The sequence below is a fragment of the Anolis carolinensis genome, chromosome 5 (assembly GCF_035594765.1).
Source record: "Anolis carolinensis isolate JA03-04 chromosome 5, rAnoCar3.1.pri, whole genome shotgun sequence".
Taxonomy (NCBI): Eukaryota; Metazoa; Chordata; class Lepidosauria; order Squamata; family Dactyloidae; genus Anolis; species Anolis carolinensis.
The window spans coordinates 7,770,539-7,793,441 of NC_085845.1; the positions used below are offsets into that span (position 1 = coordinate 7,770,539).

General features: G+C 38.9%; 1 protein-coding gene across 4 annotated transcripts in view; it reads right to left on the reverse strand.

Annotated features, from left to right (window-relative positions):
- Positions 1-22,903, reverse strand: part of ptpra (protein tyrosine phosphatase receptor type A) — a 135,836-nt gene that overhangs the window by 50,830 nt on the left and 62,103 nt on the right. For 3 of the 4 annotated variants that reach the window (XM_062982251.1, XM_062982250.1, XM_062982252.1), the window contains exon 2: positions 22,412-22,480. The exons of the other annotated variant lie outside the window; for it this stretch is intronic. The gene's annotated coding sequence lies outside the window, so the exon portion shown is untranslated. The remainder of the gene's footprint in view (positions 1-22,411; positions 22,481-22,903) is intronic. 4 annotated transcript variants of the gene reach the window in all.

Here is a 22,903-nt window from a genome sequence, read left to right on the forward strand (position 1 = left end):
TCTGGGCAAATCCCCTCCTGACACTGCTACTATGTTTTACTATTAAATGATGAAAGAGAGGAAGATAATAATAATAATAATAATAATAATAATAATAATAATAATAATAATTTATTTCTATACCGCCCTCTCTCCCCGAAGGGACTCAGGGCAGTTTACTAACCAAAAAGTTAGTAATTAATAGTACTATCAACACAAACATAACTTTTTGGATAGCTATGGCTTCCAGAGCTTTACAGAAAAACATTATATTATTTATTTTCTTTAATTTTATCTCACTTTCTTCCATTGTAAAGGAGGTAGCACCATTCCTAAGTATTCTGGGAGTGGGGTAGAGAAAAAAATCTATTCCTACAAGATCCCTTTAAACAGAAGGGATCTTGTAAACGCTTCAGTAAGACTATCTATTCCAAAGAAAAGTACTGTGGTTTATTTCTTCAGCACACCTGCCAGGTTGTTTGACAGTTACATTTTTACTTGGAAATTCAACCAACAACTTCCTTAAACATATATTTCCTTTCACTCCTTAGTTGATTGGAAGAAACACTACTTTTGAACAAGGATTCAAACTGATTTTGAAAGCTTTGTGTGATCAAATAATGCCTCAGATTATAAAATGACAAAATACAAAATAACTCTCAGCTAGAGGAGGACTAGAACCAATGAGTGGAAATGGCAAAGAAGCAGATCTGGATGACATTCAGGAAACATTTTCAACATGGGAAATACCTCAGAAGAAGGGTTTTCCTTTGATGGAAATACTTAAGCAAAGTTTGAACACCCATCTCTTATAAATGCCATCATTGCCTCTCATTGCTTCAATAAGATGATTTCTATAGTGTCTTCCAGTCCTATGAGTCTATGTCCAAATCTATGTTCAAAATGCAAACCAATGTCTTGTTTACACAAAATACTCAACAAAAGTCAGAAGCATAGTTGCATACTAGTGTATAGAAAACATACTTTTCTGCTTAAACACTTTCACTTCAGACCCAAGTCTGCAATCAATGAATTTACAAATACACCACATTATTTGATGGTTCTTTTTTGTATCTGCCATTCAATGGTTTAGAACAAAGATACTCGAAAATCTGTCAGACACCACCGAAATCTCCCTATTCTGAAGCTGTATGTCCTCCTTCTAAATTTTGGATGGTGGGCATGTGAGAGGCCCCTTTGTATTGTAGCATAAAGATTTGGGATTCATCTGCTTGTCTCATTCTTTAAGGATGTGTCGCTACTATCTATAGAATGTACTACAGAATTATTTTTCAGGCTGTTTCTGGTTCTCACTCTCACTCTCTTTTGAGCTTTACTCCTATCCTTTGTGTTTTAACAACTGCTCTGCTTTTGTTGATAAAACTTTAATTTTACAAGCCACCTTAGCTGCTCTATTTGGAAGGGCAAACAAGAGGCATTAATTCCAAGAAATACTTAAATAAAGAGGCAAGGAAAATTTCTCAGCCTCTCTCCCAACAAAGCACTAGTCGCTTCCCTTCCATATTTCTCAGCACAGCCGGAGATTTTGCAATCTTTCTTTTTATTGTTAATCCTTTAGTACACTTTGCATGTGCATCGAAATGGATTGGTGCCAAATCCTTGCTTGGGTCTCTGTGGCATAGAGTCAGCCTTTGATGTGTTGCCAATAATCTAACTCCCCTGACCCATTTTTGGGAGTTAAATACAAAGGATGAATCATCATGATGCTCTCTAGCACAGGCAAGGGGGGAGGGAGCAAAACCAGAAAAAAATTGCATACAATTCCTCGGTATTTCCGGACAATTTGCATTCTTAAACAAGTTTGCAACCCTCTGCCGACTTGTGTGTTTCATTTTAATATAAAGAGCTTTCTGAACAGACCACTAGTGACTACATCTGCAGCTTTAACCAAGTTGGCTCCAGTTGCTCAAGATTTAGTTACTATTCCCTCCTGTGTAATTCAACCCTCGGTACATTTTTTACACTGGTACGGCTGAAAGGATTAGGAAGTTCTAGGTGAGAGCGGCAGACGGTGCTACGGCGTACATCCGAATGCCTCCCAAAGCTCGACCAGCAGGCGTCCCTTTGAGAGTTGGCAGAGAAACAAAGCATCTCATGCTGCTAAGGCATCCTAAAACATTCATATGTTGACAATAGTGGGATGGAGAGTTCATTGGCCACTGCCTCACACATACATAGCATTATAAACATAGTAGTTATTGGCCTCAACATCCCACAAAAAAGGCCTGATTCTGTTTCAGGGCAATTTGTTTGTTAGACAAGTCTAAAATTTGTAACAAAGCATGCAGCCTTTTGAGCTCTCGTGAACTTTAGAACAGACGAGATAGGAAACAATACTTTAAAAAACAAAGGAGTGGGACATCTGACAGTGAAGCCAATGGGTCGGCATTTTGTTTGCCTTGTTTATCAGCTACCTTGATGAAGAGTTTTGAGGAAGGCAACGGCTCGCACATCATTTTGCGACCTTTAAGTACAAAGACATCCGAGAGTCGGTGGATTACACCTCTGGAGGCTAGGTCTGAATCTCTGTTTGGCCATGGAAATCCATTGGGTGACCTTGGGTGAGTCACACACTCCCAGAAAACTCTGTGATAGAGTTGTTTAGGGTTGCCCTAAGTTGGTAAAGATTTGACTGTATATTATAAAACAACAATAACAACAAGAGATATTGTCCTGTGAAAAATATCCAACACTGATATTAAATTATGCTTTAGCGCATACTGTAGCTAAAAATTATAGCTAAGAGAAGACTGAGAATCAATGTGGTGTGGTGGTTTGAGTGCGACTTACAGAGAGTAAGGTGGGACCATAGAACCTGTTGAATTTCCACATGATACAGCAGTATTTGAGGGAAAGTAACGGCGCTCGATGCAGTTATGCCGGCCACATGACCTTGGAGGTGTCTACGGACAACGCCGGCTCTTTGGCTTAGAAATGGAGATGAGCACCAACCCCCAGAGTCAGACATGACTGGACTTAACGTCAGGGGAAACCTTTACCTTTTTATTCAAACTAATGATGTACCTTTTCTATTTACGCAGTTGTATGCAACCTATTCTGGACTCTGATTTTTATTTTCCTTTCAGTAGAATGTGGGTCTTGTCTTGGGTGAGTTGTTTGATTGTGGCAATATAGCAACAGCAGTCACTGGTTATGTGACATGATGGAATATAACAACAGAAGGCAACATACTAATTTGGCACCTTTCAAATCATCAAAAGATCATGCTCCCGTTGTTTTTCAGGTAAATGATGCTTCACCACATTTCCAAAGATCAATCCTGTAACTGGGAGAAAGTCTGCTCACCTCCTTGAGCCATTAGTGGTTACAAAACTGCAGAGTACATACGGAGCAGCAGTCAATGGATAATCTCTGCTTTGTTGCCACAGCAACTGTTCAGAAATAAAACACTGCTGGGAAATCACAATTCAATAATCGAGATACACTCATCAGAGGTAGCACTACATAATAGATTTTGATATGTGAGCCAGGTTTTGCCATGTACAATGTGGTCTGAGTATTTGGACTATGACTTTGGAGACCAGGGTGCAAATCCTCACTTGGCCATAAAACTCACTGAGCAAGTCACAATTTCTCAGCCTAAAAGAGGAAACCAATGGAAAACCTCTTCTGAACAAACTTTGCCAAGAAAGCCCTTTGATAGGTTTGCCATAGGTCGAAATGACTTGAAGGCACACAAGAACAACAATGGCAATTCAAGATGTGCAGCTGAGACAACCACTTCGCCCTGTATAATTAATTTATGAGATAATTCACATTCTTCACAAGGAATCATTGTAGCTGAGAAGGGCAGGGAGTATAAGTCTTGGCTGATTTTAACAATTAGCCAAAATGTTTGACTGCCACTTTCCCTTCGGAGACAAATAAGGTTTGCTTATAGACTGGAGCTAAAGACACATGTAATTCCTTTGCAACAAATAGCGAATGGTAGATTCATCTGTCTTCAGACACAATTCAAAGGGCCTGTTATAAGCAAGAACCCATTCAAGCTACATAATTATGGTACCTCCTTATTCCACATTAACTGCCATCACTGTACCCTATGGACTACTGGGATTTTGAATTGATAGAGTTGCTTTTAAAATCATCAGCCAGAGAGATCTGGTGCCATAGAACTATTGAGTTGGAAGGGGCCTCATGTACTCAATGCAGGATTTCCACCTAAACCATCCCCAGCAGGTCGCTAATAGGACTACAGTTGTGTAGTGTGACTGACCCAATATACAATAACTTAGACCAGCATTATGTGGTGGTTTGAACACTGGACTATGACTCTTGAGACCAGGGTCTGAATCCCTGTTCAGCCATGGAAACCAACTAGGCGTCCTTGGGAAACTCATGCTTTCTCAGGCTGAATCTATACTGCCAGGTAGTTTCAAACATGTTTGACGGGAGGGGAAAAGAAGCTGCTTTCTCAAACTCATCAAAATCTGAGGTATGTTGGACTAGCCTTGAGGTCTGCTGTTTTCTATCATTGAAGGAATGGGCATTGTTTAAAGATGAGAAATCCTTAGAACATAAAATTTAGGATTTGGGTGGCATAGTTATCTTTGGTATGATAAAATTAAGACACATGCTGGGTTTAAAAGTGTCTACGAGTTTAGCATACACACACACACACAAAGGGACATTTTCCTAATACAGGGTGTTTGAAAAAGAACTCCCTATTCACCATTTAAATTAAATGGTGAATAGGGAGTTCTTTTTCAAACACCCTGTATAATGTAAGCAACTTCATCGCAGGACATTTTCAGGAAAAAATGGGTTAAACTTTGGAAGTTGCTTTATAATGATTCTCTGAACTTGGAACAAGACAGCCAGGAGTTTAAATGAAAAGTAAGGCTTTTAAAGGTACGGATCTCAAATGGCTTGTTTAGATACAACTTAAGGATATATTTAATCAATATAATTCATTGACTTGCTGGGTGGTATTGTTGACTTCTTTTGGGAGCACTTTATGTTCTAAGTTTGTTTTATAACTTTCAATTGTATTTTTTATCATAGTTAACTGCCTTGAGTGTCATTTTCTTGGCAGGAAAGTGGGGCATGAATTTCAAAACCAAACACAGGTATATAAAAAGGATTTAGCAAAAGGAGAATGATGTCAAAATGTTTAATTTCTCATTCTGTTGACAGAGGTGAGTCCAACTCATCAAAGACAAAACAAAGGGAAGCAAGAGATCATATCCAAAATCTGAGGATGGGGTCTATAACCTCACACCATACACCTGAACTCATGGAGAACTGGAGAGAAACCAGTGGGAGGAGCTTTTCAGATTTCTGAGTTTTCTTTCAGTCATTGGGTTGAATGTTTTTATATTGGCAAACATATTCAAAATGACTGTTTGGAAAGGGAAGGCTGCAAAGTCAGAATTCACCATCTTAATCAGTAGCATTTCACAGAGTTTGAATAAGGATTAGGACGAGCCCTAGCTTGTCCCAGGATAATAGCCCCCTTTTTGGTGCTACAACAATTTAATTTAATGTGCTGACATTACAAGTAAGTTCTTGAACCCCAAACTGGCTTTATGCTGTTCAAAAGCTATGGAACAAAGAAACAGAAATTCTGTTATCTTTATTCTCATCTCTGATTATTTAAAACACCATTATATTTCAGCTCATGTAACATACATTTTGCCAGGCTGTTTTTACAGTGACTCAAGGAAAATATGCCTCTTGTAGACAGATCGCAGCTATGCAAGATAGTGCACCATGATATAAAATAAATGAAGAATAAGGTAAATTCAATAAAGAATGAATTTGAGAAGTTCAAACTCCCAGATCAATCTTTTAAAAAATACTTTTTAAAATTGGCACAAGGTAGAGTAAAATATCACAGGGTTGCAGCTAATAAATTATCCTACCATTGCTTCTACCAAACGTTTATGAAAAAAGCTTTGTAAAAATGCATTGGGTTTGTAATTAACTATTAATCTCATCATCTTAAATAAGTACATTTTTCCTGCAATGAGTCCATTCTAATTGGAAACAGATCTAGAAAGATCCCTCTTTTAACAAGTTGTTTATATTTAGGAAGCAACAGACAATAGACATTGAGGCAATGCCATGAGACAGGACTGTATCATTATTATCTTATCAGGAATGTAACTGTCCTTTGCTTGAAATAGGGGAGACCTACTCCTAGTCTAAGAAAGCAATAGTATACCAAATGGACATAGCATCTAAAAACCCATGCAAAGCAGCTGTGGTCTCCTTGCAGCTTCAAAATATCTATATATTATATACTTGCATAGGTTGTGTTGTTGTGTGCCATCAAATCATTTTTGCTTCTGGTGACCATTAAATTAAATTTATCACGTGATTTTCACGGAAAGATTTCTTCCACAGGGGTTTGCTATTGTCTCTCTCTAGGGTTCCATGGGCAAGCAGGGATTCAACTCCTAGACTCCAGAGTCTTAGCCCAACACTAAATCTGACCTTTAAGAAAATGATCCAAGAACTGTTATGTGTTGAAGAATGAACACTTACAGAACTTAAATGTTCAATAATCAAATCACCTGAGTATACAAGACATTCTATGCTCCTTACCTTGTACTTCTACAACAAGAATGAATCTTGTCAAAACATAGCAGGTTCTTAAGTGGTTTGCAACTCTTTCCTGAAATACCACAATACTTTTTGCCAGTACACCACATAATCCTTAAATTAGTTATCCTAGATTAAAGGAGCCAAGGAAAATGTATACAAATACTGGTGTCTCCCAAATACAGAAAACAGATGAGTAAAACCCAAAACTGAGAGCACCATGTCAGGATTATGAGGATACGCTTCAATATGATATACCTCAGGCATTCATGATTAGACTCAGGAATGAGTTTTCCTGCAAGCAACGCTTTGAAGATTAAGTATAATTTCAGTTCTCAAATTGGCATCCAACATGAGGTAACACCTGATATGTGCTTCTAACCTACCACTGTAGTTTATGATGTGAGGCAGGATAATATCCATGGTTACATTTTCTGCATCATGATATCCAGTAATTACAGTAGCAATTTTATCATAAGCAGTAATAACTGCATCCTGTTTTTGCTTACAATTCCTTAATCCCAAGATAATTTAAACAATTTAAGAAGCCAATTTGTGTAGCAGCAGGGACCCTGAATATTTTAATTAGGTTTATCAAAGGATGTATGTATAACCGGTGCTTGAGAATGTGAATGAGAGTACACATGTTGTGAGTGTTATGATTGAGCCTCGTGGCTCTGTTACTGACAGGCGTGGGCGTAAGACTCCTCGAGAGTCGGATACTCTCGAGGAGCGAGAGAGAAAAAGACTGCGAGACATATTTGCAGCACCCTCTGACGAAGAGTCTTTCGAAGGGTTCACGGAGAGAATGGAGGAAGGGCTGGTTAGCTCAGAGGAGGATGAGATGGATTGGACTCGGGTAAGGGAGGAATTGGGGGCCACTGGCCATGATGGGACAGAAGATGAATGGGGACCTTCAGGATTAGACCCATGGCTTAGCTGGAGGGATGGGACGGGATCCACAGCTGGAGATGCTGTTGGGCGTAGTCAGAGGTGTTCCAGCTCTGACGAGGAAAGTGATGAGGAAACGCCCGGGTTAAGGAGGACAGCTGACAGTGATGAAGATTTGTAACTGGCATAAAATGGGGCTTGGGAGCAATTGCAAATTGCGTCGGGCAAGGTAATCTGGGCAAACGCTTGGGATTCGTGTGTGTGTGTGGGACGCTTCCCTGAAGACTTGTGTACTTTCCTGTGCTGAGACGTAAGTTGATTGGAATCCAGGGTCAGACGGCGGGAGGGATTGTGTGGGCATTTGTTTGTGCAAACCTGTGCTTACTCTTATTAGCTTGACCTTCCGTCGTCTTCCTGACGGACGCCATCTCCTGCTTTGAGAACTCGGACTGAACTGACCACGGCTTGTCTTCCCCCCTTCTTGGACTTGGAAAAACTACAAACGTCTGCTTCTGGCTTTGATCTACGGAACGGAACTGGTCTACTCTACTGCTAAAATCCCTGGCTGTGTCTGCTCGTGTTGGAGATCCTGTCTGCTGTGTGTGTGTGTGGGAGCGACGCAAGTTACTCTAAACACAGTGTTGGCAGCAGAGAGGAATCTGCTGCCAATTAGTTGCATTCCTTGTATCTTTTGTTTCTTGGCTTTCGTTTTGTTTATACCAGGCTGAAGAAAGCAGTTTGTTTTTACCCGGATTAAACTCCGGTTTAATCCGGTTTATCTTTTGAACATTTACTTTTGCCCCTTTTTGCTCCTAAAGGCAAAAATTGCCTGGCCCTTGTGTTTTACGGGCATTTTTGAGTTCTGTAATCTAATAAACTCTGTTACTTTGAATCTTGTGGCGTTCTGTCCTTGACAGTGAGCTTCTCATATACGTCTGGTTGGCCACCAGAGGAATAAAATATGGCTTCCACATATCAAGTATGGTTCTATGCAGAATTTTGGAACTTTTGTAATGGAGCCAGCATGGTGTAGAATTGCACTACAACTCAAAAGACTAAGGTTCAAATATGGTACTCACTTGGCTACGAAAGCGCACTGGATGTCCCTGGGTAATTCACACTCTCAGCCTCTCAGGGAGGCAACAGCAAGGACAACCCTCCTCTGAACACATCTTGCCAAATGTCAGAAACAACTATAACATACGTTTTTGCAAAAGCCATTCGTCACATAGTCCAACTCCCAGCTATTCTCTCTGATCTCGGGTCAACTACAAACATATATTAAGACTCCTCCCAGCAGATGAAGACAGTAGACCTCACAACCTCTGAGGATGCCTGCCACAGATGTAGGTGAAACATCAGGAGAGAATGCTACTGGAGCACAACCATACAGCCTGGAAAACTCACAGCAACCCAGTGTTTTTGGCCATGAAAGCCTTCAACAATACATTGAAGACAGTAGATGTTGGCTCTTTTTCCGTTTTTACAGTTGTATTGTTATTCTTATAGATTCGTACAGCAAGACTGAAAGACGGACAAAACATCTATACTGAGCTTAATGGAAGTGTGGAGACCTGGAATCCAATATTCCACTCAAGTTCATTCCAGTCCTATGGATCTAATGAAGAACCCACATACAGGGAGATTCAGTGAGACAAAAGGAACAATCACATTTGCTTACTCATTGCTAATTTCTAGAATTTGTTTCTCTGGATAGTGAAAGGCAACAGCAACAGCATTTGTGGAATGATCTGGTTGTTCCCAAGATGACAAAAGCAAGGCACATTCAGAATCAACACCTTTCTCTTTCAGAACCAAAACTGCTGCTTACAGTAGCAATTGCTGGGAAGAGGAAGAGAAATGGGCAGAAACAGAAAACAAGGCAGGTTTGGACAATGCTACCCATTCAAACATTGAGGAATTGAAAAAAACATCATATGATGGGAAAGAGGTTAATATGTCCGGCACCACTTAAAACAGGGTGCCATTTAGATAGGCCTTTTAAAAAAAACCTAATGAATGTGCCAAATCATAGGAACATACAATTAAACCCAAAGTACTGTAACTCTTCAGTTACCAGTGGAAAATCACAAGATCTGTTATTAACATCAAGTAAACCAATTAGTACATTAGGGATTAAAGAAAATAACACAGGCAAAGTTCCACAACAAGCAAATTATTTGTCACATTGAGCCACCGCCCTCCCCCCCCACAAATCCTGAAAAAAATGGGAAGTCTAACAAATAGATACAAAGGCCACGAACAAACCTCCCAGTAATAGTTTCAAGCTGTGTTCTAGTAATCAGAACTCCATCAAAAGCTCGTTAATTACAATAGCAAAGACTATGGACAAGCATCAAACATTCCTCTACAACAGAGTTTCTCAAACTGGGCTCCTCCAGATGTTTTGGACTTCAACTCCCACAATTACTAACAGCTGGGAAGCTGACTGGGATTTCTGGGAACTGAAGTCCAAAACGGCTAGAGGAGCAGAAGTTTGAGAAACACTGCTCTATAATATACTACCATATTAGGATATGTGAATATCTACACAAACTGAGCATCCACATCTGTCCTATAATCCTCTCCAGGATGTCTCGGGGCACAAACAGATGTGGAAAAATGTGTATTCCACCACACTGCTGTAATCCCCAACATCAAAGATGACAATTTGGAACTGAATTTGGTCCCATTTACAATCCTGCTCTTCTGTCATACCTGAGATAGCTATTTCTATCTTATTTGCCATGATCTGATAGCCACCACACAATTGTTATTTATTTGCTGTGAGTTTTATATCTTTTGGGAAGTGAACACAGTATTCGTCTGCATTGACTCTGACATTATTCCTCTTTTTGATGTGTGTGAGATCATATGCAAACACGGAGCACTGCAAAGCAGCCATTTTTATGATGGATTTAGTGTGACACAAGACTTGTACATCACACTATTCTCGACCGATGGTGTACCATCCATGTGAAAGGAAATAAGGCACAGCTCTGGGGAATGGAGCAACAAAGACATTGATATAGCTCTCTTTATCTAAATCTCAAACCTGAAAGAATGAGAGCCAAAATATGCTGAACCCAAGAATAAATTAAAACTAGGCTGCAGTTAAGCCACACATCTGCAAGAATACGGCCATCTTCCATACAGATACCTGGCACTTATACGAGGAAGAATAAACAACTCCTGATTGCATAGAAGGTCACCATGGCTAATCTGGCCTTCCAATACTATACCCAATAGTTTAAGAGGCTGATCCCAATCTACATTTTACTTTAAAAAATAATAGGCAGTTTTATTTTTGGGTCACTAGCCCAGGCTGTTGCTCATTCAGCTTCCCTTCAGATATCCTTCCCAATCATGGTCACAGTGGAGGTATAATGGCATAAACGCCGCAAGCAAAATTGTCATTGCTTTAGGTAACCATAAATATTGCATTCCCAGAGGCCTTGAGCTCACCTGGAATCTGATGAATAAGTAAAACAAATGCTGGCACATGCTACAATTCATTTCCATTACACAGAAAGCAGCCCAAACCATTTTCTTATCGAGTGGCAAGAATTCAAAGAAGGCAGAAAAATACCTTAAAAAACAGATTTGAGGGATATGCTGCTCCTACCCTGAGAAAATGTGACGGCTTCCTAGTGGCTGAACAGGAGGACAACCTTTTCCAGAAAGCATTTCAAAGTCCATATTTGTTGATGAAGATCACTGGTGGCAATTGTATAGTGCATTCACTGGTAACATTTGTTAATAGCATTTTCTTGTTAGTATATTGATAGTAAAGTATGTACGCTATAATTTTGGTCAAATTAATTTCACATTTGAGTTCTAAACTCTCATTTGGAAGTGGGCTGTCAAGTTGCATGAACAACTGTATATGTAATCGTATTATTTGGGCTTCCTCTTCCTATCAGAAACATCCAATTCTTCCTTCTCTAGCCTAATACATGTGAACTGTTAGCCAGCATAAAGGCTTAACAGTATATTTAATCATCACAGCAGATGAAACCATGGGAATGTATGAATGGGATATGCTTAAAAGGTACTTAATTTACATTGACTGAAGGAGAGCTGAGAATGGCATCATTGTACTTGATTGGCTATACATGCCTTTCATCCTTCTCACTGTGACAGCGCTGGGCTGGCTTCCCTCCAAATGGGGTGGATCCTTCCCTCTTCCAGTAAACTGGCTCTGTTTATTATAAATGGCTGAACCCTGATTTACAGGAGAGGCTTTGCTTTCAAGAACGGGACTTTATGTGTCAAACAACTTTCTCTCTGGCACAAGAAGTCATGCATGATCTTTTTTATTTCTCATCCTTTATCTTTATATATTCTGCTTCACTTTACCATGAGCCTGAGATATATATTCAGCATTTCTGAGGTTGAGTATGCTTAGGATGTGTTATGGAATTCCAGAAAAGGGATGCTCAAGATATACTGCAGAGTTTTGTCTTTTCCATTATAAGGGAAGGACATTTTGTAACATGTTTTCACTTTGGACCCAGCTAATATGAATATGGGAGAATAAATCTTTGAGGTTTTACACAATTCTGACTGTCTCTACATATAGTTAGATTTACATATTCGCTGGGGTTAGGAGTGCACTCCATGCAGTCATGCCAGCCACATGACCTTGGAGGTGTCTTTGGAAAACGCCGGCTCTTCGGCTTAGAAATGGAGATGAGCACCAACTCCCAACAACTAGACTTAACGTCAGGGGAAATCTTTACCTTTACTAGGAGTGCACAGACCCTGCAAAAGTGGAAAATCTGTAGATAAACTAAAATTATTAGGATAATTTTATATATTCTGTAGGTCTTCTAGCATTAGTCTAAGACAGAAATATAGTCACACTAGAGAACCTAAAGATTCCACAGGGAGAACATATTAATAAAATCCACAAAAGTGAAATCTACAAGTGTTTGTGTGTGTGTCGGGGGGGGGGGGGGCAACTGTATTCTTTTTGGTGCAAATAATACTATAGCATAAAATTGCATTTAATACTTGCAGCTCATGAAATCAAATGAGTAGGGAGAGAACCTCGGAAGACCACACCAATTTCATTGAGCTTTCTGAAGATCTTGAATAAGATTTGACTCCTATTCAAGATTAGGAAGGAAATGAAAGGAGGTCAGAATGTGGCCCACAGGCCCTTTCATTTTATTAACCCAACCTCTTGAAGCAAAACATAAGACACGCTTTCAGTTGTGTTTGGCTGCTACAGCACAATTCTCAGTGAGAGTTAATCCTATAATTAGATGCAAATGCTTGCCAGCGATGTCTGCAAAACTATGGGTTTGAATGTAAATCAAATATAACCATGTTGAGATTTCACTGTCCATAATTCATAACCACACTGCTTCCTCCCTTAACCAGTAGTTTCACTATGTTGTTTACAAATGAGACTTTTGGCTTTGACTGACTCAGAGAAGTAATGAAGAGAAATGTCTGCCGTAGACTGAAAAGAAGGGATAGAACCAAGCAGAAGAATACTAGCCAAGTATATGGCTGCTGAAATGGTAGATTGAGTATATGTAGGATGTGGCATAATCAGAAACTGAAGAGGTTCCCAGATTTGATAACACGGAGGTATTCACAAGATCTACCACCAACACAGACATCTGGGCTAAGAATTCCCAAAAAGGCAGCAGTCTTAGTTTTTCCAGTAAATTTGGGGGTGGGCAGTGGGACATTTCCAACTCCCTTGTCAGAAGGGAGGAATGATGTTGATCTTTTCTATGAGTTAGCAAGTGAGGAAACAGTTTGGTGAAAATTCTGCAGGGTAAACATTTCTAGATGTTTTATGGCACAAAACGTAGTGAGCATTGAGAAATAGAGGCAATTTTCAGACATTATCTGTTCTCTGCATTAGATTTTGCCCTGAGCTGCAGAACCCGCACTTCTAGATCCAACATGATTGGTATAATCACAAGAATTACTCCAAGAGGAGTCTCTCACTTGCACCAGTTCAAGCCTGCTGCCCCCTGTGTCATTCAGTGCACTTAGTGAGTATTTAGTGTCAACACTGCACCAGATAAAGCACTTGGAAAATCAGGTAGCTGACCAGAGGACACATGACCTATGGTTGTCCAATTGTTAAGAAAAGAACTATCATCCTTTTACCTGGGGCACATTGACAATACTGGCATTTGCACAACAAAAGCTGAAGAAGATAGCCTTTTCTGCTGCACTTGGCTCTCAGAGATCTAATACTTCTGAAAATAGCTACTTACCATGACTAAAAACAGATCTGTGTTTCCTGAATTTCCTCATACATTTTTAAAATCATCTAAATTAATTACTAGCAGCATCTCCTATGGAAAGTCATGTGTGGAGTGAAGTATCTTCCTTTGCATCTTCCACATATAATAAATAATTCTACTGCATTAGCAACTCCTTGTGTAACTCCTCCCCAAAACTGTATTCCTCTTTTATTTTTATTTTCAATAGGGGGAGGGTGGTTGGGAGACAATTATTATTGTATATCTACATAGACATAGGGGCACACCTTTATCAGTTTCTCCCTTACCACACATCTCAAACATTTCTAAAAACAATCTGAAAAAGTCAAACTATTTTTTTTCATACTCCATCTTAGTGTCTATAAAAGGGATAATAGATGGTACTAACACAAGAGTCTTCTCCATTTCTTCTCTCAGGACTCTTGCTCTAGGGAAGATTTTTGCCTAGTAGATAAAATACTGATTGTCCAACTGACAATGAACTGTGTAAGAACATTTAAGAAAGCCACTAACAATGTGAAATTTTCTATGGTATATTAGCAATTAGTTCAGTATGCAATTGAGAAATGCTTGCTATACAGTATGAGAGACAGTACAGAGAACCTATCACAGGTTGGAAAGATTAATCCAGAAGATGTTTGCCATCTAGTGCAGTGGTTCTCAACCTGTGGGTCCCCAGGTGTTTTGGCCTACAACAGCCAGTTTACCAGCTGTTAGGATTTCTGGGAGTTGAAGGCTAAAACATTTGGGGACCCACGGATAAGAACCACTGATATAGTGTGTTTCATAGCTGAGTAGGAATTCAAACCTTGGTTTCCAGTGTAATTGTCCAGCATTCAAACCACTATTGATTGAACCTTATGAACAATTATTTCTATATATTTCGAGTTTTGCATGGGAAAAAAGGCAAAAGAAAGTTCACTACAACGTCTTCCAGAAAATGAGCTCTGCATTCAGGATGCAGGTCTTGGCAATGAGGATATGGTATATAAAAGGTGAATAATCAAATAGCTCTAGTTCTTTTACATGCCATTATAGGAATGCCACACCAACCTAGTGCAGTAGAGTCTCACTTATCCAACATTAGCTTATCCAACGTTCTGGATTATCCAACACAGTCTGCCTTTTAGTAGTCAATGTTTTTGTAGTAAATGTTTTCAATATATTGTGATGTTTTGGTGCTAAATTCATAAATACAGTAATTACTACATAGCATTATCGCGTATTGAACTGGTTTTTCTGTCAAATTTGTTGTAAAACATGATGTTTTGGTGCTTAATTTGTAAAATCATAATGTAATTTGATGTTTAATAGGCTTTTCCTTAATCCCTCCTTATTATTCAACATATTTGCTTACCCAACGTTCTGCTGGCCCATTTATGGTGGATAAGTGAGACTCTACTGTACTTCCTTTGGTTCAGATGGATCAGTCTTGTATATCTTTTGTGGAGAATAAGGGCAGAGCCAATGCGAGGTCACAACAACTATGAAGTTCACTGCAGTGACTCATGATATTCTTGGGATACGCCTTATCTGTACTACTAGCTAGTTTAACAATGAGTGAATCCATCACCTATAGTTGTACACATGCATATGGAGCCCTTAAGGAGGAAGAAATGGGCTTAAAAGACATCGTCTTATCGCCACTGCCAGGTGAAGACATAACAACTTCTCACAACATAGTAGTGGGCATAAATCTAACAGAGTTTTGCCCTTTTGTACTCCATTCCAGTACTGGGAGCTGGGTTCAGGCAAGCGTGAGCAGGCCCAAGGGTATGTGTGTGTAAAGGAGGGGGGGCTTTATTCTTCACAATGTGCCCTTGGCTGTCTGGCAGTCACAAGAGAGTCAATAAAACTCATGAAAGGGCCTTTCATACCACATCCAGTGTAGAAGGGAAAGGGAGAGGGGAACGTCAAATGACCCAGTTTAAGACACAGTTATTAGCAACAGGCTTTAACTCTTCTGATCCCAGATTACCCTCTTTGAAATTCACAACTTCAAAGGTTAAAAGATGCTACTGCCTCTGATGGAAAATTGCTGCTTTTGTCCAACTACAGCTAGTTGAATTTTTTAATGATGCACAGGAGATCTATGAAATGGTAATTCAAACGTGTATGTGTGTTACATGCAAACTCATTTTGGCTCACAAGGAAGAAGTGCAGTTGTGTGTTTCCAAATTCCAATTCAACAGATATGTATCTAGGAGACTTTGTGTGTGTTTCTGTGTGTTTGTTGGAGACTGTTTTCATATGTATTGAAAGGGATCCGAGTGTGCAACTGTCCAAATTGTAGGAGGCTTTTTAGAGTACAGAAGTGCCCCCAAATATTAAATTGGTCATGCAGGGGGCTTTGGGGAGTGGTGTCTTACCTGAAGCTGCCCAAAGACCCTAAGAGTCACATGTGACTCATAGGCCATGGTTTTTTATTCCAGGTGCAAAGAAACAAGGAAGAACCCTGAAAAGCTGAGGAAAAACCTAAAATGTAAACAATAGATGTTTCAAATAAATGCACTAGAAGCAAATAAATGTTGTTAGAAGGGATAGAAGATGTCTTGAAAAACAATCTCAAATAAAATCTTTCTAGAGGCCAATCAAAACTGCTCTTTATCTATGAAATTTTCATTTTTAATTGCTCATAGCTTTTAGAACTACTGCTGCAGGTTGCTTGGAAACTGACAATAGTTTTACAGCTCAATCTAACTGGCTTTTCTGCATAAAACTTCATAACTGGAAGGTTCATTAGATAGGTAAGTTCATGAAGACTAAGGATGAGACAACAAAATTAGAGATATAACAAAAGGTTGGGCAGAGAAGCAAAGCTGAGGAAAAAGCCAATGTTTACCAAGAAGAAGCTGCACAAAGAAATGGATGCGTTTTGGCACCATTAGGTTGCCCGATTAACCTAGATTTTTTTTCATGATGTCATTGAAAAGACAACAATGACTTGGTTTTGGCCTCGCTACATTTAAAAGCTGCATTTGCAAAAGATGCCTTTTTGAATTCACTGTGATTTAGAATCTTATAGCATTTTATGTCCTTTGACCCATTTACAAGCCCTTACCGCCATACATAATCACAGAACTGGAAATCCATTCAAGATGGCCTGGAAGTATAAGATGAAACCCACAGCATCCAAAGTGGCAGGACTGTCCCCAAGCTTTTCATCTAGCTTGTATTGTTAGCGAATAGTGAAGCAGAATGAGAAGACAATACACAAGTGCTTTAGGGGCTCCCATTGTGAGCAAGATACATATGAGAGCTATTACAGTATAAATAGACAACAATATGGCAAACTTGTTTCAGGGAAATTCTGATTCTACTCCAGTTTCTGAAAAAGAATCTCCCCTCCTGGTTTCTGTGCAGTGACCAATTAAATTAATAATAAGTTTGTTTATATCCCGCCTCCATCTCCCCCGAAGGGGACTCGGGGCGGCTTACAGCAAAATCAAATACAAAGCAATGATAAAATATGAAACATCAAAGAACAATAACAAAACCAATAACAAAATATACACAATAATGGGGGGGGGGACACCCACAACGCGGTATTAATCAGTGCTGCTGATATTTTAAATAGAAATATGCCTAGATATCTTAGAATATTACTCTGTCCAACTATCTTTATTTAGCAGGGACAGTTCCAATCAATCTTTTCTCATTGCACTTAGCTGCTTGAAAATGTCCCAGTTTCTCCACTCCTCATCTTCCTCTTTTATCCTTAGTTTATAATTCATCAGCTACAAACCGAGTTCAAAGAACTAAAGTGGATGGCAGATAGTTCAGGAGGGGAGAGAGAAAAGGAATAGATTCTTCCTCTTCATTAAGTCTCAGGCAAAAATGGTTACTGCCTCTTCCAGCTTGCATTCTCTTGCTTATTTATGCTTACCATCCTGACTCCATTTCATGTGTGGCCCAGTTTCCTGTGTAAGAAATATGGATAATGATGTTGCACCAATACTGAATAGTAATATGGAATTTTTAAGAACGCTGCAATAAAAGCAGGACCAGTAAAAGAACTTATCTATCCAAGTGAGAGGAATCCAAATCTCAAATAACCACACAAAGGCCTACAATGCTACATATTAATTCTGTAAATATTGAGTAACAGCCACTTATTTATTCCGTCTAATATATAGAGTTGTACTGCAAAACCCTACTAAACAGGGTAGAGTGAGGGTAGTAAATTTGATGACTGAGCAAGGAATGTAAGACTAACATAGAGTCTATTGCTTTACAATTTCTTCAATTTAACTGTTGATTTTAATACTTGCCAAGTATCTACTGCACATCTTTCAGTATCCAGACCAAGAGTGAAAAGCAAATACTTCCCTAATGCCTCATATTATTCCAGGATTTGTCCAAATGAACTGTCTTATCCCAAGAGAAAAGAACATGGGGCCCACAAGCAACCAAAGCCCAGCAGGACTTTAAAAAAAGACAAAAAATATAGAATGCCACCCAAGTGGTATGAGGGCATTTTGGCCACTTTCTTGAACCTCATCACAATTATTTGAAACCCAGGGGAGGCCTTTCTTAGTCCAGCACAAAGTGATTTTAAAATTTATTTCCTTGTTATTATATGTTGTATAAAAGACCTCTCCGGGGCCCAAAAAGATTAAGTGGGGGAGATGTAAACCTTCCCCAAATCCTTTTAGGTGGCCAATGAATTCACCTAACCTACAACAATTCCCACTCCTAATCTATTAATTTACATGGATTTTCAGGAAGTACTCAAATTGGGTGGACTAGAAGTAGCTGGTTCATCTCAAAATGTCCTGCATTTTCCAAACATAATGTTAGAACATATGAGTTATTAAATTTAATCTAAATTCATATCTAGAAAGAATTGAAGCATGCGGGTATCACATTTTCAAGTTTTGGTTCTGTTAATTATGGAAAGCTGGCCACCTTGTGCTAAACTAATCCCAGAATTGTTATTATATGCTTATTACAGCTAGAAAATTAAACATAGATCAATGTATGCTGCCTTTGAATACAACTTCTGGGGTTTCAATTTTCAAATCCACTGGAAGTCTATTCACAGCTCTCTTGGTAGAACTAATACATCCAAAGGCAAAATTTGTAGAAATCACTCCTTTCATTTCCTGATTAGACCTGAATATTTAGTTCATATCTATGAATTACTGGTATTATGTTTTTCATATTCCCTATCCAAATCCCAAGATAAGCTTGGTTAAGATAGCATGCCTGCAGTACAGAAGTATCTGGGGTAGTGTACAAGAGAAGAAAAGTGGTCAAATAAATCAAACATAGTTATAAATGTCTATCACAGTTGATTTCATTTGAACACAGCAACTATTAAAATTGTATGTATGTGAGAAATGAGCAAAAACATATCCTAATAAAAAAAGAGACTACAGTTGAGAAAGACTTCAGTTAGCTAGCAATGCACCACTTTCCCAGAAACACCTTTGGAGCGGCTTGCTTGAAAAAGACAACAGCTTTATTGGGATTCTCAGCTTCATGGCTTGAGAATGACATGGGGGTAATTTAATTAGACCACAGCCCTACCAAATACTGGGAGCAGTGAATAGGTATGAAATCTTGGCACAATATATAGATACACTCAGGAAATGGCTACCATGGGAAGGGAAATATGCCTACATACAACAAGGCATCACAGTGAGAATAGCCAGTCACAAAACGCTAGTTTCCCTGAAGTCTAATTGGTGAGACCAAAAATAGTTTGCCCAACAACAAGGGTAAAAATGAACGATTAGACTCTTAACTTCAAAGCAGAAAAAAAACTCTTCTGAATCGTAGCTTTTTGTTCCAATAATGACTTCATAGAAAACAAACTAATGAGGCTCAGAGACAAAGAATTTGGCCAAGAAACTCCGTACAAATCAGAAATGGGAGTCTGAGTCTCAAACGCTTATCAGATTTTAGATCACACCAAAAACAACAAAATGTAATTTTACTGAAAGGAAACTGATGATGCTCAAAGGAATAGGCAAAGCACCCACACATATATACAACAGGCAAAACACACACTACTAAAAACAAATTCATCAAACTATCAACACACACAATTGTTATTTTCTAATAATGTCTACAGGCAACACACTTCATTTCAAATACGAATCTTAAGACAAATGTTTGGGAATAAAGTATGTGTTGGAAGACATAGTTAAAGACCACAATAGTAATATCTCTGGGAAGGTAGGAAGTAGAATGCATTAAGGTGATGAAGTACGTTGGTCCATTTTCTCCATCAACACAATTAGCCATTCAATTCTACCTATAAAACTGAATATCAACATCTTCTTCCCTCTTCTTGCCCACTTGAAATATTGTAACTAACTATTCCAAGGCAGACAGCCAGACTTTAATTGAATACTTTTAGCAATCCATACAATTGGTGCCATTCCATATAATGTAATTCCATTCAATATAATTCCATATAATTCATGTTCCAATGACCATTGCTCCAGCCTCTAAGGAAGGAAGAGCAGCCAGCATCCGATAAATCATAGCCCCTCCCTCATTGCAATTCCCTTTGCCTTATATGAAACTGTTTTGTTTAGATTGTAGCCTGGGTGCAAGGAATAGTCAAATTAATAATGTGTAAGCCACTCTGCTAGCATGGTATGAAGTTTGAGCATTAGATTACAGCTCTGGAGTCCAATGTTCAAATCCCTGTTTGGCTATGCATACTATTAGGTAACACTCTCAGTCTCAGAGGAAGGCAAAGATAAACCCGTTCTGAAGAAACACTCTGAAAACAGAGGAATTCCAGAAATGAATCAATTAGGGGCAGCTAACACATCTGAACAAAAGATTCCCCCGGGCAGGATGAAGCCAGGACATGAATCTGGCGAGGCCATTAATGCTAATCAAGGTGATTAATTAAAACATTCACATTAGCCTCCAACAAACAAAAGTTCCTTCTCCCAACCTGGACCTTCTACAGATATATAGATCCCACTTGACTAGTTTCCAACAAACCTCACAACCTCTGAAGATGCCTGCTATAGATGTGGGCAAAATGTCAGGAGAGAATGCTTCTGGAACATGGCCATACAGTCTGGAAACATCCCTGTGATTCCGGCCATGAAAGCCTTCGACAACACGTCCCTCTGAAGAAATCTTGGTAAGAAAAGGGTTCCAATAAATGGGAAAAGATTTGAAAGCATATGATACCATTATCATCATCATCCTGGTAAGTGGAGAATAAATACAAAACCACCTGATGATTACCCAACAAACTTGCATACAGTTTAATTAAATGTTCTTGAAAATCTGCAAAAATACAATTTAAAAAACCCAATATCACGTTCTGCAGGGGTGGGTATTTCTTCCAGACTTTACATAATATACTACAGACCATGGAGCTTTTCAGAGTGGAAAAGATGAAGAGACTTTAAATAGAGACTCTACATTTGCACAGTACGGTAAGTCACAGTGAAATATTATTCAGGTTGCATTCTTCAAGATCAAAACAGGGGAGCCTTTAATTCACCACCACTTCATTTAAACCTTCATCACAGTTAAAGTAATGGATTTGAAAAACAACTTTTCCTAATTTTCCAAGGACCATCCTCATGCAGTGAATTGCTTCTTTTTTTTATTAGTTTAAGAGCTTGGGTTTTCAACCTAGTTTGTAGGGACTTCCTTTTGGTCTGACGCCAAGAACAAAAAGGCATTTAATCACCCAAAAGACTATCAGAAGGCTCTTTTACATCTTTAGCAGTGTCCACCAACGCAGAGAGAAGTGGAAGGGTCCCAAGTGAGAGCAATTACAAGCTGATGAAACCAAGTGTGAGAGATGCTTGTACAGCGGTGGACTGAACCGTACCAAAGAGGGAGCAGGGAAAGCCAAGGACAAGCATGCTGCAAAGAGTTTCGTGTACATTTCATTAACTCAACAGAAATCTCGCCCACACAACAGAATTCATATCTGTCTGGGAGGGAGAGCAAATTATCTGATTCCTACAAAGCTTTCTTCTATCTGTTTCAAAATAAGAACAGTCTTAACATGAGCACTTTATTGCAGAAGGCCAATGCTCGAAGTTACAAATTCAGATTTAACCAGCTGACCAATCAAATCTTTCAAAATGGTCTTGATATCAAAAGTGGCAGGAATGTGATTTCAGTCACTGATCATTTTCTCTTCCTGACAATCAGCAAATCACACACCTAATAAAAGGTCACAATTTCCACGACACAGAAGTTTAGGTTTTACACATAAACCTATATGTTTAGTGTCTCGGTATTCCTTATTCAATTGCTTCTTCAGACAATCTCTAAACTGTTCTATTTTGTGAGCTAGTCAATGACTACTGTTGAAACCAGATTTGGATTGTAACACTGTTCTAGTGAATGAATCAGGAAAGGCAACGAGATAACACCCCTTTCCTTACTAATTTTAAGCTACTTGTCTCAAAAGAAAAGTGACTTGGAAAAAAAGTATATCTAGGCCAATTCAAACAACTACAATCAGCAACTCCCATAATTACAGTAAATGGAGAAATTGATATCACCATGAAAAACTGTAGTCAGCAAGTGCCACACTCATTTTATCCTCCATCCAACTGTATGCATGAATGGGGTTGAATGGATCAAACTGTCAAGTCTGTAAGAAGGCAAACCTTTGCCAACATGCGTGAAAGAAAAGAAGCACATATATAACTCAAAGAATGTATGCATAGCTGATTGATATTAATTTTCTCCTTTACCTTAATTACCGTAGACACGTCATCCACTCAGCAGACATTTGGATCCTATAAAGGTTCACGTTCTGGCTCCTGCAAAAGAAACATAGTTGTTGTTTTCCTAGATGGACCAAATATTCACCAAACATGTTATTTAGGCAAGATGTGAATGACCACGACTAAGTCAGTCCACATTATTTTTGTCCATTGCTCTAATGCAGATACCGACACTATACACATCATATAACATGGGAAGAAGAAAGCCTTCTAGAATCTAGATACAGTAGAGTCTCACTTATCCAACATAAGCAGGCCGGCAGAACATTGGATAAGCGAATATGTTGGATAATAAGGAGGGATTAAGGAAAAGCCTATTAAACATCAAATTAGGTTATGCTTTTACAAATTAAGCACCAAAACATCATGTTATACAACAAATTTGACAGAAAAGTTGTTCAATACGCAGTAACGTTATGTTGTAATTACTGTATTTACGAATTTAGCACCAAAATATCA